The sequence below is a fragment of the Pelobates fuscus genome, chromosome 8, assembly GCF_036172605.1.
Source record: "Pelobates fuscus isolate aPelFus1 chromosome 8, aPelFus1.pri, whole genome shotgun sequence".
In the NCBI taxonomy this organism is placed as follows: domain Eukaryota; kingdom Metazoa; phylum Chordata; class Amphibia; order Anura; family Pelobatidae; genus Pelobates; species Pelobates fuscus.
The window spans coordinates 16,257,038-16,275,142 of NC_086324.1; positions in this window are offsets into that span (position 1 = coordinate 16,257,038).

Consider the following 18,105-nt stretch of genomic DNA (forward strand, 5'->3'; position numbering starts at 1 on the left):
TCCTGGCACCGGGAGCCCTACAGATGTGTAAGTGGTTGTGGTGGCAGTCCCGGCACTGGGAGACGGGAGCCCTATAGATGTGTAAGTGCTTGTGGTGGCAATCCTGGTGCCCGGACTGCCACCACAACCACTTACACAACTAAAGGGCTCCCAGGGAACATACTGACACCACAACCACTTACACAACTGTAGGGCTCCCAGTGCCCACACTGCCACCACAACCACTTACACATGTATAGGGCTCCCAGTGCCAGGACTGCCACCACAACCACTTACACATCAATATAGCTCCCAGTGCCCGGACTGCCACCATAACCACTTAAACATCTATAGAGCTCCCAGTGCCCGGACTGCCACCATAACCACTTAAACATCTATAGAGCTCCCAGTGCCCGGACTGCCACCAAAACCACTCACACGTTTATAGGGCTCTCAGTGCCCAGACTGCCACCACAACCACTTACACATCTATAGAGCTCCCAGTGCCCAGGCTGCCACCAAAACCTGTCACACGTTTATAGGGCTCTCAGTGCCCGGACTGCCACCACAACCACTTACACATTTATAGGGCTCCCAGTGCCCGGACAACAACCATAACCACCTACACATCTATAGGGCTCCCAGTGCCAGGACTGCCACCACAACCACTTACATATCTGTAGGGCTCCCAGTGCCCGGGCTGCCACCACAACCACTTATACATCTATAGGGCTCCCAGTGCCAGGAATTAGCTTATTGGTCAAGCTTCCTGTCATTATTCATGTAATTTTCCCTCCCTCTCTCTCATTTTGCCACTTCTGAAGCACTTTGGAACTTCGGGACTTCGGACATTTCGTAAGCATCCGAATATCCGAATTTCACGACATTCGTCTATATAGGGGCCTACTAAATTCACAGGAATTATTAATAATGCAAATGATTTCAAGATTGCGGCCCCTATTAAAGGTAAGAATTTAGAACATAAATGATTCACGTTGAGACATGATAACTTAGCACAGATGCACAACTTGATGCTTGACGTAAGACAGATTTTGACATCCTGTTTCCATGTATTGGATCTTAGGTTGTCTGCTTGTGACACATGCTACCATTGATTTCTTGTATAATAGCTGACTGATCACTCTTATTACATTCGGTATCGATTGATCCTAAGCACCCACCGGAGCTACATACATGTGTTCTTATTGCTAGCTGGTGAGCTAGCTAAGTAGATAGAGAACCAGCTGATTTATTTCATGGTTTTAGATTTGCTTCCTGGCAAGGTCAAATTTAGCCTTGTTATCCTTGTGAGGTCAACCAAACGAGTTGGTTTTGTTGAAAACCATTTAGACCTCACACAGGCTGTATGTTCCTTTCCTTGTTAAATATTTTCATATGATTATTTTTTTAATTATCTACCTCAACATTTGGTTCTGTCAATTTTCTATATAATTAAATGCGCCACTCTCTTGACAAATCTTTTATAAAATCAAGTTTTGTGGATAATCTCAATAACATAAGTCTTTCCTTAACCCTTCTGCTGCCCTTGGTTTTGATAAACGATGGAAAACTTTGGAGAACTTCCAGTGGGAGCATAATGTAGGGAGATGAGCAGATTATTGACAGGTTGATGACAGCGCTGGACAATTTAATAAGCCATGTGCATATTGCCGTGAACGTCCCAGGACGACTTCTCCGCACTATAATATGTCAAACGTGGAACCTCACACATATCCCGTTTTTTATACTGTATATTGGGAGTAGAATCACTGAATATGAGATACAGTAATAGCATGAAAGATAAAAGAAAGTCCAGAACTCTTTAATTTTATTTCCAATATCATTTGTCACAGCTTAGACTCCAAGTAATTAAAAAAGTGCCCCCACCGAGAACAAGGTGGTAATAGACTGAAATTATTCAAACAACGAGAGTTACTTTCAATAAGAACATTTAGCAGTCAGAAATCATGTGGTAGGAATAGAGAGTGTGACTGGCTGATAATCTATGTCTTATCTGGTACCTAAAGGAATAAAATGTGGGGTCAATCTTGTATATACTTTATTTCCACCTTTTTTTTTTTATTTTGAATTTTTTATTTTTGTCGTGCACAAGATAAACATAGATCATTGACACGCCACAACAGCAGTATCACGGTTCATAGCATTTCAGTATACAGTGCTAGTTGAGGCATTCATTAGACAGGCACATTTTGTTATCATCATGCTTATTCTGACAGTTTGATTCCTCTCTTAAGGTGAGTGATATGGCTTATCCTATATGTCTAGGAGAATAGGTTAGAGGAGTGACAACAGAGGGCAGACAACTGGCATACATAAAACATTTGAGTTAAATAGTGAGGTGTGTGTGTATTATGCCAACATGTTGCGCGTTGGGCTTGGTGGTGGGCAAGTAGGTATGCTGGCTTGTGTGTATGCACTTATGCTGGTTGTGCGATCGCTCTGCTTATTACGATAGGTGTTTTATGTTCTGCTGTGTATCTACAGATTATGCTAATGTTTAATCTAGACATTTCTAAACACTATAGGCCTAAACTGCACATAAGTATTGTACAAGTGAGTCCAAGCGTTTGCAATATACGTATCAAATCAGATCCTCGGAGAGGTTGTTAGATTTAGTCGTCCGCTCAGTCTTCCTCTGCGGGAGGGTTAGTAGGCTGGTTCCACGTTAGTAAGCGGTCGTGGGCTGCGGGGTATCCTGCTTGCTCGTCTTGTTCGTGTTGGGAGTTGGTGTGGCGGCACGATGGTGGGTATATTAGAAATATTAGAAATAACACGTTTTTAAATTAAAAAAATATATGTTTTAACAACCGTACTATACATATATCTGGTATTTTATTTTAAGTGATCTCTTGTAAATGACTTTTTTTTTTTTTTTTTTTTTACATTCTTTATTTTATTCGTGCATAGATTAGACAAGCAGGGCAACACTGCCACAACAGTTGGTGCATGCATATCATTAAGTATAGTATAACAATAGTGTGACATGAGAGACAGTGCACATTTTATAATGTTGAAGAAAAACATGGTTACATGAAAAGCCTATATGTCTCAGCTTCTATTAGTACATTAATTGGCTAATCCTGTAACCCTCGAAGTTAACATGCTTAGGGGAACCCATCTAGACCTTGCTAGTTAGACAAATATGCTGTAGTGAGATTTAGCAGAATATGAGACCACTGGTAACAAGTGGTAACAGAAAGTCAGCTTGAGAAGTAGGTAAAGTTCGCTGGGTAGTAAGCCACAACGGTGGCAGAGGTTGCTCCCGGGCTAGTGTGATATAGTGACACCGGGGGAAAGTGCCCACACGATTTGATTTGAGGCATGTCAGCTGTGGGTCAGGGTAGTGGGCTCTTCAAGCTATGGCCAGTGTGGGAATGTCTCGATTGCTTACACGGTTGGCCCCTTCGATGCAGTCCCTGGGTTTGATTCCAGCTCTAGCAGTCGTCGGCAAGGGTTTCTCCTGTGCAGCGTCTCGGTTTGCAGCTTGAACCTTGAGGCATATGTTTGTGTCACGCTGGTCTGAGGTTCTTGGGTCCACAACATGTAAAATACAGTTTGGGCTGTTCCTGGGCCCCCAGGGGAGATGAGCGTTCCCCGCTGTTGTCAGGGTCGCCTGCCACGAGGTCTCCGCCATTTTGGAAGCGGCCTGTGCGCTGGGCCTTCTCCGACACCTCTCCGAGTGCCAGCGTTATGAAGGTCCGATGGGTCACAGGGTGGGGACCGGGATCACCCCCACCGGCCCAGAGGGGGGGGGAACGGGGCCGGACCCGCCTAGCCCCGGGTTTCTGCCTTACCGCTGGTGGGCAGGATAGCTGGGCAGCGGCCGTCCACCCCGCTCACCGCCCGAGCGGTCCGCATCTTGAGACTTGGATCGCCCCTCCGAGGGACTAAAACCTCCCGGAAAGCCTCTCCTCAGGACCAGGGTGGTCTCTCACTTCGGGGTTCAGCAGCCAGGTGTCGGGTAAGTTTAAAGCTGTCGTTTTTAGGCTTAAACTTGAGGCTTTTCCAGGAGCTACTCCATTTTGCGTCCGTTCAGCCTGGCGATCCGGCCCCGCCCCCCCTATTTCCACCTTTTTAAGTATTAGCTGTGAGGGATCTCGGTGTAGATTATAATTTTTTTCTTCTTAAGTAATGATGGTTCTTGAGTATCACACCTACTATTACTAATAATAATACTAATGTATTTTGTGCTTGAGTTACTACGGCAACTAGGTATCACGTGAGTATTTTTATATCATGTAACCATTTTCGATCACATGACACCTTTGGGTGAGCTTGTTAAACCTATATTTGAAAATTTGGTGTGTGATCTTGAGAAAGGTCTAGTGTGAGTCCGAAACATCGTCAATTGTTTGTGTAGTAATTTACAGAGGAAGTGACCAAGGAGTGATGATTGGACATTTATCATAGGGTGTTCAATCCAGAAGACGAAAACATTTTACTTTATAAATACATAGTATACACAGAATGGCGACACGTCCCCTCTTTGTGGGATTGCTTGTTGCAGTTGGGTTGTAGATCCACCATGTTCCAGTGATTAATGACGTGCAGCGTTTCAATTCTGAATACTACAGGGCAGAATCTTTCATGTCCTGCTCATCAGTTTATATAATAGTTGATCTGGCTCCACCAGTTTGGAAATGCGAGGCTCTGTCTCTATATTGACCGCTTTCTCCCTGCTGGTTATAGAGGATGGTGGCATTGACAGTTAGCAAGGATACTGTAAGGCATTCATTTTCAAAGCGGAGACAACGTTTAAGAACAATTAAAGAGCTATCCTGCTTCTTTAGCTCAATTAACTTCCCTCAAAGGGGATACATTATTCAATGGGGAGGATTAATCATGCAAATTATGGGAACATTAGTTAAAGGAACATTCCAAGCACAATAACCACTACAGCACAGAAGGTCATTGGCTGAAAGCGATGCAGGGTTTATCTCATTGGCTGAAAGCAGTGCAGGGTTTATCTCATTGGCTGAAAGAGATGCAGGGCTTAGCTCATAGAGGAGGGGAGGGGAGGGCAGAGGATAGGAGGGGAGGGGGGGGGGAGAAACAGGGCCTCCTGGTACCACAACACCTACACTGAGCTGCAGTGGTTATGATGCTTGGTAAGTTCCTTTAAGATGGCTAATTGTAAACAAGCAATGTTTTTTTAACCATTAAAGGCCAGTGACTTCCAATGCCATTAATTATGACAAACTGGTCTTTTGAACCTCTGCCAGTATAAATATCCTGCCTATTTAGCATTGGGAGATTAATAATTTGTTTGCTAAATGAGTGGGACATTCCATTTGGGAATAGAATCAATTAAGAGCAGAATATTGTGATGACATAGACCCTTGTTAAGTGGTTAAGACAAAGTAACGTGATTACATACGAGACATTGTAACATAGAATAGTAATATACAGAATTAGAGAATATGACAGCTGTGTTTTACCTGTTACTCAAAACGTTATGGACTTTTATTCCCCTGTACCCATGTCTCCTGGCACAAACGTTTCCTTTGCCAGATGTCCTTCAGAAAGTAGTTTTAATTTGAGTTCAAAAAATGATCATTCTCTAGCAAAAGCCAAAACATCAGCCATTAAAAATGAACCTCGATGTGTTTAATCTGCTTTTTATAGTGTTATTAAGTTACTTTATAGGGCCAACATCTCAGTGTTTTAATGGACCGATATATAACTCTCACTAGGCTCTCGAGTGCTCATCCTTCACAGGATGTGGTTAAATATGAGTAACAGCAAATGGCAAGGGAGGCATTTTCGGACCCTGGTTTATCTAGAATTAATTATGCATGCTTCCTGCTGAGTTTAGTTAGATACCAAGAAAGGTTTAAGGGCATGGTTTAAGAAAATAGAACAAATGGAATGCGCTTGCAAAGATGTGCTAAAAAAAATGGCACCTGCAGCAAACAGGACTACATGTTGTTCATTATTTGCAAAAATTCTAAAGTTCATGTGTTATAAAATTCATAACCAGTCTTCATGTTTACTTGTAGACACTTTATAAACTAAATAAACATTTAGAAAGTGTGTTTATTAACAGTCAATCCCCAACCTTATGCTTACACAGGCTAGATTTCTATAGGGAAAAAGAACACTAACATAAAAAGCCACTTACCTTACCCTTTACTTCAGTCTTAACCAGCAGAGGAAACAGTTGCTTTACTGAGACTCCATTTAGTCCCTCTGCCTTGAGGGTTTTTGTGCAGGCTGAAATAGCAGCCTGTAAATTGCTCCATAATACAGCCAGGGCCGCCATCAGGGGGTGACAACCATAACGGTTGAATGAATGAATGTATGTCTGTGTGTATGTATGTAATGTCGGTGTATGTATGTGTAAGTCCTCATGCATGTGTGTCTGTATGTATGTTAGTATGTGTCTATCTGTCAATATGCATGCCTGTGTGTCTGTATATGTGTGTATGTCTCAGTATGTGTGTGTCAGTACGTATGCCTATATGCGTGTATTTCTGTTTCAGTATGTGTGTCTGTTAGTATGTATTTTTTTGTGTGTGTGTGTGTGTGTGTCTGTGTCCTTTTGTATCAGTGTGTGTTTTTGTGTCTGTGTGTATTCCTGTGGGCGGGATTTGGAGGCGGACCCTGTGGGCGGGATTGGAGGCGGGGCCCAGGGGGCCCAGAACCTGAGCTGAGTTAGGGGCCCCAAAATTTCTGGTGGCGGCCCTGAATACAGATGTCTATTTTTTTCCACTCAACCATAGTTACAGAATGCGACTCTTTCCACCATAACCATTACAAGAAGCCCTAGTGGTTATGGGACGTAGCGCACATTGTTTCCAATAGATAGAGCTTTTGACCTTGTGAATGTGCCAACGTGTGTGTGAGGTGTTGGGAGCGCATGTATCCCCCCCCCCTTTTGTCTTATTTGTCTAGATTGGGCATTCCTGTAGGACACAAGTCTTCGGAAGACGTTAGGGTTAGTCTCTAAAGAGTGAATTGTCTGGATTTTAAACTTTTGGCCTAAACACCTAAAATGAAATCATGTCTAACGTGAAGATATTTTCAACATTCATTGCAAGTTTCCGACCATTCTTACATTTGTGAAAGATTTTGAGGTATCTCGTGTAAGCTGTATTAAGGAAATAAGTAAAAATAAAAGGTCAATCTTCAATGAATGACAATTTGTTTTCTTAGAATATTCCCAAGTAGTTAAGGTGAGGTTACGGTGGTCTACCCTCGGCTATTCAATGCTGTTGGACAATATAGTTCAGAATCCTTTTCTATAACGTCTTTTAAAATTCACTTGCTGCCCCCGGGTGTTTTGTTCACTTCCCCTGATGAGAGGAATGCAGGAGTCAATCCTTAGCTCAAGGTATGAATTAAAGCCCACTACATGAGTGATAATTGATTTTCAATGATTTTATGTTATGAGGATCAATTTTCAATTGAAACAGCCAAATAAAGCTATCGTAATCATTACAATCTGATACAGTTTAAAAACACCTGGAAAATTATTATTGCTAAATTCACAGTTACAATATCGAGGTCAGCTGCATAAAAAATGGACTGTCATCAGAATTTGTATTTCTGTAAATCAGATTAAATCCATATTCACAAGAAATGTAATCTAACCAAGCGATGGTAAGTAGTGGTGATCACTGGTGTAAGATGTGACCAGTTTGTTGTGGAAAAACGTCCAAGTAAAGTGAATTTAGTGAGCTGCCTTCAGTTCACATCCTAATTGAAGTCCTGGGAAAATTAGGTTTGTTTGTAGAGTAAGCTGGGAAGATGGTGGCCATCGTAATCCAATTTCTGAAATCGAGGAACTTTTTTTTCTAGTTAAATTGCACACTGAATAAAGTAAAGTATTCAATAGGGCTTACAGCAGTATGGAAATGAGACACTGTGACCATACCTCCCAAGTATCCCTATATAGGAGGGACAGTCCCTATTTGGCCCCAAACAGAGCTCCACAGTAATAATATTCCCAGTAATGTGTCTGAGTGTATAACAGAGCTCCACAGTAATAATATTCCCAGTAATGTGTCTGAGTGTATAACAGAGCTTCACAGTAATAATATTCCCAGTAATGTGTCTGAGTGTATAACAGAGCTCCACAGTAATAATATCCCCAGTAATGTGTCTGAGGGTATAACAGAGCTCCACAGCAATAATACTCACAGTAATGTGTCTGAGTGTATAACAGAGCCCCACAGCAATAATACTCCCAGTAATGTGTCTGAGTGTATAATAGAGCTCCACAGCAATAATACTCCCAGTAATGTTTCTGAGTGTATAACAGAGCTCCACAGCAATAATACTCCCAGTAATGTGTCTGAGGGTATAACAGAGCTCCACAGCAATAATACTCCCAGTAATGTGTCTGAGTGTATAACAGAGCCCCACAGCAATAATACTCCCAGTAATGTGTCTGAGTGTATAACAGAGCTCCACAGCAATAATACTCCCAGCAATGTGTCTGAGTGTATAACAGAGCCCCACAGCAATAATATTCCCAGTAATGTGTCTGAGTGTATAACAGAGCTCCACAGCAATAATACTCCCAGTAATGTGTCTGAGTGTATAACAGAGCTCCACAGCAATAATAATCCCAGTAATGTGTCTGAGTGTATAACAGAGCTCAACAGCAATAATACTCCCAGTAATGTGTCTGAGTGTATAACAGAGCCCCATGGCAATACTACTCCCAATAATCTGTTATAACAGAGCTTCACAGCAATAATACCCTCAGTGATGTGTCTGAGTTTATAACAGAGCCCCACAGCAATAATACTCCCAGTAATGTGTCTGAGTGTATAACAGAGCTCCACAGCAATAATACTCCCAGTAATGTGTCTGAGTGTATAACAGAGCCCCACAGCAATAATACTCCCAGTAATGTGTCTGAGTGTATGACAGAGCTCCACATCAATAATACTCCCAGTAATGTGTCTGAGTGTATAACAGAGCTCCACAGCAATAATACTCCCAGTAATGTGTCTGAGTGTATAACAGAACTTCACAGCAATAATACTCCCAGTAATGTGTCTGAGTGTATAACAGAGCTCCACAGCAATAATACTCCCAGTAATGTGTCTGAGTGTATAACAGAGCTCCACAGCAATAATACTCCCAGTAATGTGTCTGAGTGTATAACAGAACTTCACAGCAATAATACTCCCAGTAATGTGTCTGAGTGTATAACAGAGCCCCACAGCAATAATACTCCCAGTAATGTGTCTGAGTGTATAACAGAGCTCCACAGCAATAATACTCCCAGTAATGTATCTGAGTGTATAACAGAGCCCCACAGCAATAATACTCCCAGTAATGTATCTGAGTGTATAACAGAGCGCCACAGCAATATTACTCCCAGTAATGTGTCTGAGTGTATAACAGAGCTCCACAGCAATAATACTCCCAGTAATGTGTCTGAGTGTATAACAGAGCTCCACAGCAATAATACTCCCAGTAATGTGTCTGAGTGTATAACAGAACTTCACAGCAATAATACTCCCAGTAATGTGTCTGAGTGTATAACAGAGCTCCACAGCAATAATACTCCCAGTAATGTGTCTGAGTGTATAACAGAGCTCCACAGCAATAATACTCCCAGTAATGTGTCTGAGTGTATAACAGAACTTCACAGCAATAATACTCCCAGTAATGTGTCTGAGTGTATAACAGAGCCCCACAGCAATAATACTCCCAGTAATGTGTCTGAGTGTATAACAGAGCTCCACAGCAATAATACTCCCATTAATGTGTCTGAGTGTATAACAGAGCTCCACAGCAATAATACTCCCAGTAATGTATCTGAGTGTATAACAGAGCTCCACAGCAATAATACTCCCAGTAATGTGTCTGAGTGTATAACAGAGCTCCACAGCAATAATACTCCCAGTAATGTGTCTGAGTGTATAACAGAGCCCCACAGCAATAATACTCCCAGTAATGTGTCTGAGTGTATAACAGAGCTCCACAGCAATAATACTCCCAGTAATGTGTCTGAGTGTATAACAGAGCTCCACAGCAATAATACTCCCAGTAATGTGTCTGAGTGTATAACAGAGCTCCACAGCAATAATACTCCCAGTAATGTGTGTGAGTGTATAACAGAGCTCCACAGCTATAATACTCCCAGTAAGGTGTCTGAGTGTATAACAGAGCCCCACAGCAATAATACTCCCAGTAATGTATCTGAGTGTATAACAGAACTCCACAGCAATAATACTCCCGCTTTGTCCATGTGAAATGTTTGTATATATGTTATATGTTTATTTACTAATGTAAGAAATTTAGGGAATTCAGAGTGAATTTAAATTCAATTTCACATTTAAGCCCAAAATTGCTGGACTGGGAACATAACTGATTTTGATTTTTTTCCATTTAAACTTGAAATTCTTTTTAATGCATTTTTACTTCACGACAATCAGCACTTTAGTAAAAATCCCTGTTAGATATTTGGCTAAAATTCTTCAGATCAGTTAAAAAAATTCACAGCAAATTGCCTTATTAGTGAATATAGTCACCTAATTTTTGTATTTTTTGTTTATTTTTCTCACTAGGCTGGTTTGCAAGAAATCATTTTTAATGAGATTAGGAATGGTTTTGTGTTTTTTGCTTTCTTTTTTTTTTTTAATCATCAGCTTGGGTTCTCTGAAGAGGTATGTCTGACCTTCTAACTGTGCAGATGTCAAACACAGGCAGCGGTGTAGCTTATAAGCAAATACACTCGCTTCACAAGGAGCCCGTTAACCTCTGTGATGAGCTGCGAACGCAGATGACAGAATGGTTTCACACATTATGCATTTTGCTTCAAATCAGGTCACCTAGGAGAACGCAGTATGATTTGCAAAACTATAGCACGCTGACAGCCCTCAACTTTCTTGTATTGATGACAAAAATAGGGTCATTGTACATATCTCCTAAAATCACTAAAATTGGGCAAAAGTGACAACTTTTCCAATGACGTGATGTCATTCAGTTCACTTGTAGGTGCCTGTCGGTAGAATAACGTCATCACGCTATCATCAGGACACAACAAAACGATTACACTGCCAATCTTTCAGCAAAATATTAACTTAAGCATGAAGTCCATCCAAAAATGTAAAACAAAGGAAGTATATGTATGTCAATCTATTGGTATTATACAGAAGGCTAATTAAAATATACAGCAATGAATGAGCGCGTGGTGCAATGAGGGCTAAGAATTTCGGTGCTGAGTGTTTTAGAGAAGACCGTGTCCTTCCGACATTTGTGAGCATCTTGGGAAATGTAGTTTATAACCATCTCAATTGCCATTGATATCACAAAGTGCTTTTGATCTGGCAAGGTAATGATTTCTTTAATAAAATGGAAGTTTTTTCAAATGTTACAAATGTTATATGTGTTTTGGAGAAAAAAAAGTCTGTTCTGACAAATTCCGTATCCTCCAGAAGCATCATGCCGACGTAAAACCAAGCAAGCGACAAGTCGATGCCCCAATATATTTGGCTGCTTCTAGACTAGGGTTTCTACCAGTGGCATCAAAAATAACAGATAATTCACAGGAAAAATATGATTGATGACTAGGGGACAATTAATTGATTTTATTCACAGATCAAAGTGATAAATGATGTGTAGAACCAACAAAAGGAGGATCAGTTTTTTCCCCAAACAGAAGTCTATGTATTAAAACATTATACATTTAATAAATAGATATAATTTATAAATATAGATGTTGTATACATTGAAAAACAGATACATTGGAAATGTATCTATTAGTGTACTGCGAAATATATACATAGTATATATTCATATTATAAATATTTTTTCCTGTCCACTGATTGGCCCATTTTTACGCTCTGGTTTGTTCGAATGTCTTCCTGAATAGTTTTTCATGAACGATGTTTGCCAAGCCGAGACCGTCACATGAACAAGCGTTGGATGTCCTGAACAAAATTTCAATTTTGGGGAAAATGATTTGGCTGAACCTAAAAATCCCGACGACAGATCTACTGACCAACTGAATTCCAAAGCTCACCCGGAACTGACGATACATAGTTTGAGTTACCTGAATATTCTTTTTCTATGTCTCTTGCCTGCTCTCTGTCTCTCTCTAACTACTATAGCGATACGTCTTCCTAACAGTCAAAAACAGAGGGATATAGAGAAGGTTTCCTGTGTTTGCAGGTTAGATCCTTATTCTCACAGCTGGAGAATACAACGCTCTGATGTCATCACAACACGGTCACACAGACCTGATTGATTAGCTCCCTGTGTAGCGCTATCCTGTTCTCATTCACCAGAATAACTCAGGTGGTTTACTTCAAACTGCTCTACAACAGGACACAACATTTCCTTTCTGATGCTTAAGCCTGACTTCCCCTTTAAGAGAATGCACCTGGTCATTTAAACATGTTTTTTTTCGTGTCTCCCGCTCATGCCAGCTGTCCAGTCTCTCTCTGCCTCTTTGTCACCCCTATGTAAGGAGCTAATAAACACATTACAGACTTCTCGTTCACTCCTGGGGTTCATACAGTATACATTTGTCATCTCCATCCACCCCTCGTTCATTTCTATTCTTTTTCACTTTATTTCCAGATTGGATCAGAGTTTCCCCTTCTGGGCAAACTATAACACAATTACAAGTAAGGGGAAATCACACAAGACTCTGCCTGGAAGACTGTTCTACAGTAGTAACAATGTAACGGCTTTTTTTTTTTTGCCGCTGACGGTTTTTACAATGTTGTCTTGATTACACGTATTGATTCGATGCAAATAAATTCCACCTCTGGCTTTCCGAGGGCCACTCGTGCTGGAAAAGCCATAAATATTGCTATCCACCTTCTGAATTCAGGGACTGGTGCTGTAGTGCCGCTGGCTCAAGCAAGCCCGGGTTTCTTCCAATTAATAATAATTAAAAATTAATTTTCTATAGACCTGCCACCGATGACATAGTGATGCAAAAAACAATGAGATGTGCCCACACAGAGCGGGCGGTGGGAGTCGAGACACGGTGGACAGGGCACGATCACTTGAAAGGCAAGCGCTCCTTCCAAGTTGTCTCTGATCACCATGATTGCTATCATACAGCTACATCTATTGTTTATTTTTACTAAGAAAGAAATGTTAAATGTAAGAGTTTTTATGTACAGCAACCAGGAGGGCAGGAAAAAGTCCTCTTCAATGAATGGTCCAACCCCCCCCCCCCCCACCGATTCAACGTACCTTAGCTTTTGGCAATGGTTCTGCATTAAAGGGGTCAGCTTGTGATCAATAGGAGCCGATAATTCTTCCACTCTTAAAACCCTCCTTCTTACATTAAATCTATAAGTCATCTCTACAGAACAGATTGGCTGTTGGTCAACAAGAGCTGCAGACAGACCCTTTTAACCTCTTATAGAATGCCTCTATGCTGATACAAGGCAATGAAGAGGAGGCAATGCTATACACATCAATGGAACAAGCAGGGAAGCTTCGTTTTGGGATGTTAATTCATTGTAATAAACACACACTTTAAATGCTACTCTGCTGTCAACGAGCATATTAGAGGGGATGTGACTGTATTTTACCACCAGAGGGGGCACTTTGCCCTGTAACCTGCTCTGTTCTGCGAACCCCTTAGATTATTATTGATTTGAGGACATGGTCAACTGATTTCCTGATCAATACATGGATCATTGTAACTGCATGTCTTAAACTATATGTATTTAATCCTGCCACTAGGGGTGCTGTTTTTCTGTAGGTAAACTGTGTAACTTTTTGAATAGAGATGATTTAAACTCATGCGGCGACCTTGTCCTCGGCGCTGGAATAAAAGGAGTGTTTAAAGGGCTATTTAACCATTTGAGTGACAAAGGGAGGGAGCGGGGTAGAATGAGCAGATGTACTAAACAGTGTTAGGAATCCGTCTTTGTATTTTTACCGTTAATGCTGATTTATGCTGTTGGATTCCATGTCTTTGCATGACTTCGGCCAAATGTTTTAAAGTTCACTTTGAATTCACATTGAATCCACAAAAATCCGCACATTAGTTAATAACACTGTTAGGGTAACAGGAACACGGTGGTGAACACGGATTAAGAAATTGGCTCCTTTACCAGTTCCTCTGGTTTACTGGTTAACTGTACAGAGTGCTGGTGAGAGCAGTGACAATTACAACAATAATAGTAACAGCCCTGCTGGAAGAACGTTTCTATTTTCAAAAAACCTAATTATGTATTATGTTTATTAATAACTATTATTTTATATCTGCAGGGCACATGGAGCTTCTCTTCCTGCAGTCAACGCTCTGGATTTGTGAAGTTTTGCAATGCAGAGGTTATTTTACACTGAGGATACGTAGCGAGCACATTTCTCATGAGACCTAAGACTTGGTTTGCTTCAATCAGCCATTTTCTGCCTCACTATGCACTTATTTTCTTGGACAATTGTCGGAAATGGCTAGTATATTGGCAGCTGCTTCTCTGAAGTGCAGATGAGGGTATATGGTAAAAATGCATACAAAATAAAAGTCCACCAGAGCACAACAGAATGACTGCCAGATTTTTGAGAACACTGGCCCCAGTTTCTTTCTCTTGTCAGCATTTCGTAGTTTCAATCATCCTCAAAGTCCGCCATCTTCCATTGTCTAAGACTTTGTCATGCTGGGGTCATCGCCGTGACACTTAAAGGGAAACCATCACTTTCTTGAAATTACACCATTGCATAAAATATTGAAAATCACCTGTAGCTTCTGTTAACCATTTTTTTTATGTGATACTTTGTTCTCTCTTAAATGTATATTAATAAAAATGTAGCAGTTGTCATCAGAATCTAGTTCAATCCAGTTCAGTCCTGGCACAGTCAAGGCACACACTAAATTGGGGGAGGGGTTTCTTCTTTTTCTCGTCCTCCACATACTATGTTAAATGGCACAAACGGCGGAGCTTATAATAGTGATTAGCAGGGAGCCAAGATGGAGGCGCCCAGCTCCAGGACACAAGCATTGTGGATTTCTACATTTAATTGCATTTTTCAGAAATCACAACCACTTATTTGTAAAATATTGATAATAAGTCAACGGAAAATAACAAATCCTGGGAAGGGATAGCTCCCCTTTAACCCCTTAAGACCGGAGGGCGTACTATTACGTCCTTTTAAAAGCGGCTCTAAACGCCGCCGGATGTAATAGTACGCCCTCCGGTTTTTAGTAACTTACCCGGTCGCTGGCGGTCCCACGCCGGCGATCGCGGTTCGGGGGACTCCCAGGGAGCCCCCCGCGGCACGTCCGCCCTCCAGGAGCCCTCCCGGCCATGTGAGAGTGAGGTCCTTGCGAGGACCTCACAATCACATGGCCGGTATAGCTGCCTGCTGCATTGCCAGCAGGGGGACCAACTGTAATGACAGTTGGTCCCCCTGCTGGCTGAAAATCAAATAAAAAAATGTTAAAACAGTGTAAAAATAAATAAATTATATACTTAGATCATATATATATATATATTATATATATATGATCTAAGTATATATATACACATATACACACATACACATACACCGTCTAGGTGTATTTTAATATTAATATATATATAATTATATATATATATTAATATCAAATTACACGTAGACTGATACTGATTAAATATATATATAATTATTGTTATATATATATTTATAAATAATATAAAAAAAAATAATATGTAAATACGTCAAAAAATTAAATAAAAAAAATAATTAAAAATAAAATATTAAAAAATATATAGATGTGTTTTATTTCATTCTAACTGTATTCTGATATTAATATATATATATTTATATCAAAATACACTTATAACGAAATAATATATATATCTATATACATAAATATATACGTATATATCACTATATATATATACCTATATATAAATAAAAATATTAAAAAAAAATATATATATATATACGTATATATACACATATGCATATATATACATATATTAATTCTACACATATATTTATGTAATAATTTTACATAATTAGGTATCCTAATTAATTACAATTAGCGGGACCTGCCTGACCACCCATGCCGAAAGTATAGGGAATTTAATTTGCTAGCACTATATTTAACCCTATAACTTTCCAAGACACCATAAAACCTGTACATGGGGGGTACTGTTTTACTCGGGAGACTTCGCTGAACACAAATATTAGTGTTTCAAAACAGTAAAATGTATTACAACCATGATATCGCCAGTAAAAGTGACGGTTTTTGCATTTTTCACGCACAAACAGCACTTACAGGGACGATATTATTGCTGCAATACTTTTTACTGTTTTGAAACACAAATATTTGTGTTCAGCGAAGTCTCCTGAGTACAACAGTACCCCTCATGTACAGGTTTTATGGTGTTTTCAAAAATTACAGCGTCAAATATAAGGCTTGTGTTTAATTTTTTTCACATTAAAATTCGCCAGATTGCTTACGTTGCCTTTATGACCCTATGGTAGCCCAAGAATGAAAATTACCCCTATGATGGCATACCATTTGCAATAGTAGACAACCAAAGGTATTGCAAATGGGGTATGTCCAGTCTTTTTTAGTAGCCACTTAGTCACAAACACTGGCCAAAATTGGTGTTTTTTGCATTTTTCACACACAAACAAATACAAACGCTAACTTTGGCCAGTGTTTGTGACCAAATGGCTACTAAAAAAGACTGGACATCGCTTATTTGCAATACCTTGGGTCGTCTACTATTGCAAATGGTATGCCATTATGGGTGTAAATTTATTTCCTGGGCTACTATACAGTCTCAAAGGCAACGTAACCAATCTGGCGAATTTCAATTTCAAATGTAACACGCTATATTTGACCCTGTAACTTCCCAAAACACCATAAAACCTGTACATAGGGGGTACTGTTTTACACGTGAGACTTTGCTGAATACAAATATGTGTATTTTATTGCAGTAAAAGCAAACAGTATTATGACATTGACAGTTAAAATGTCATGAAGAACGAAAAAAATAAAAAAAAATCTTATTTTCTCCCATTTTTTTCATATTAAATTATGTTTCATAGCTAAATATTTGATATTAAATGAAAGCCCTGTTTCCCCTGAATAAAATGATATATAATAAGGGGGGGTGCATTTAATATGAAAGAGGTGAATTACGGTTTGACAGACATATAGCGCAAATGCCAGGTTTTGTTTACGTTTTGTTTCGTTCACAACTTGTACATTTGGCTGCGGTGTTAAGGGGTTAATTCTGACTACGTTGACTAAATGCATCATAATTCTATGTTGTGTCCCATTGTGCAATCTCAGATTAAAGAGTTGTCCAGAGACAGGAATCGTGCTGTGGGCAGGGCCGGATTAACATAGGGGCTGATGGAGCTGCAGCTCCAGGCCCAGGCCCATGGAATAGGCCCATTGAAAAAAATAAAAAAAAAAAAATTTTTTTTTACATTTTTTTTTTTTTTTACACACACACTACTCTTAGGTTTGCCACCTGCCTGGTATTTTACTGGCACAGACGGTATTTGAGACTGCCTGGCCGTGCCGGTATTGCAGTAATACTGGCAATACAAATGCAGGTATTTTTCTCAGAATAAATAGAGATTACTCTGCAATACCAGCACCGGCCAGTAGGGGTCACTGTGTGTGGAGGGAGGCAGGGATAGGAAGTTACAGCATATCCCCATAGACATATAATACCTAGACGCCGCATTGACCTCGGGGGGCCATGAAATGCGGGCGCCATTTTGGGCCGGTCACCCGGTGTGGTATTATATGTCTATATATTAGGACTTCTGTCCCTATTTTTTTTTAATTTACTTTGCCTTAGTGACAAATCTCACTTTAGTAAATAGTGATGTGATTGTTTGTTCTCCTATTCTCTTTATGCTATCTCCATGCGGACTTCAAAGGGCAAAAGACAGAGCTGACAATAATAAAGAGTTGTAAATATCTACATTTCATTTTGCACAGTTCCAAAATCCATATTAGTTAAAAATAGGTGAAAAGTAAATACATTACAAATCAGACAAAGATCCAGTCCCAGTTTAAAACATGTATATTAAGATGATAGATTGTGGGGTTAGTTCACTAAACGTATAATTTTAGCAAACCTAAATCCGAATGCAACGCATAGTTTCAATCAGGAAATTCAAATAATTTCAATGTATTGAGTAAACTTAGTCGAT